This window comes from Branchiostoma floridae, unplaced genomic scaffold (genome assembly GCF_000003815.2).
Source record: "Branchiostoma floridae strain S238N-H82 unplaced genomic scaffold, Bfl_VNyyK Sc7u5tJ_464, whole genome shotgun sequence".
NCBI lineage: Eukaryota > Metazoa > Chordata > Leptocardii > Amphioxiformes > Branchiostomatidae > Branchiostoma > Branchiostoma floridae.
In genome coordinates this window covers 9419-10595 of record NW_023365869.1, presented here as the reverse complement: position 1 = coordinate 10595, position 1177 = coordinate 9419, and the positions used below count along the sequence as shown (strand labels likewise).

Genomic DNA, 1177 nt, shown 5'->3' with positions numbered 1-1177 from the left:
TGTCTTTGTGTAGTAAGGTGCAGTTAGATCACATACATTCACTGTACAGGATAGCACTTAGTCAACTTTGTGTACATATTGCCACACAGATATTGCTACTTGAGCTACAGGGTGTGATAAACTTAAGTTAATGACATGTTGACTGCCAATAAAAGTGTTGAACATACATTCATTTCTATTTTCATACATCATGCATTGCCCTGATAGCAATGAAATGGAGATTAGAGAGTACAAATCCACACTTTTGTAGATATGGTTTATCTTGTAGCAGTCTTCTGGAGCAAAACCTCATAACTGCAAGGCGTGTTGGAGTGAGGCACCTGCATCTCTACCGGGTGAGACTGGAGGCTTACAGTTACACTGTAAACAGGGGAAGAACAAGGTTACTATGTAAAAAAAAAAGATTTAACAACAACACTATCTCTAGTCTAGGGCAACTTGGAATAACACATATGAAAACAAGGAATCTTACTCACCTGTTATGACTCATACATCCCATAGTGCCTTCTCAACTTCATCCTTCTCTAGTACCAGGATGTGGGAGGGGGGCTGCTGGTTTGGACTGGAGACTTGCACTGTAAACAGGGGAAGAACAAGGTTAATAGTGAAAAACAACAACAGATTCTAGTAACAACACCATGTCTAGGATAACGTGTAAAGGTGAGGAATCTTTCTCACCTGTTATGACTGTCATACATCCCATAGTGCCTTCTCAACTTCATCCTTCTCTAGTACCAGGATGTGGGAGGGGGGCTGCTGGTTTGGACTGGAGACTTGCACTGTAAACAGGGGAAGAACAAGGTTAATAGTGAAAAACAACAACAGATTTTAGTAACAACACCATGTCTAGGACAACTTGGGATAACATGTGTAAAGATGAGGAATCTTTCTCACCTGTAACTGTGCCATCCTGTGTAACTGTTCAGTATGTTGGAAACAGTTCCAGCTTTCCAGTTTTGAAGCATCTCCACAAATGTCCCCTCATCTCATTCTGGTCTATCCGCACGGACTGAGGCAGTACCCCATATGCCAGACAGGTTGCAAATGCAATCGCAAATACGCCACAGTCTGATGAATTTGGCTGTTGCTGCACACAACTACAACGAAGGGATGCTCTAGAGTAACCTGCAGCATGCAGCTGCACTGCCGTCGGGCGGGGCCTGGATTTCATTGTGAA

The 1177-nt window shown here is 42.9% G+C and overlaps 1 protein-coding gene and 1 long non-coding RNA gene across 3 annotated transcripts in view; both read right to left on the bottom strand.

The window, feature by feature from the left end:
- LOC118408856 (mucin-5AC-like) overlaps window positions 1-1177 on the bottom strand; it is a gene marked incomplete at its 3' end in the record, with an annotated part of 16985 nt that overhangs the window by 12204 nt on the left and 3604 nt on the right. The gene's annotated exons all lie outside the window — the stretch shown is intronic.
- Window positions 10-1076, bottom strand: LOC118408854. Of its 2 annotated transcripts, XR_004830367.1 has the most exons (4): window positions 895-1076; window positions 679-779; window positions 477-575; window positions 10-360 (listed from the first exon to the last, which is right to left on the bottom strand). It is a non-coding gene; the product is annotated as an uncharacterized LOC118408854 (long non-coding RNA). The 2 variants fall into 2 exon arrangements; XR_004830366.1 differs by lacking the exon at window positions 895-1076 and having other exon boundaries at window positions 679-886.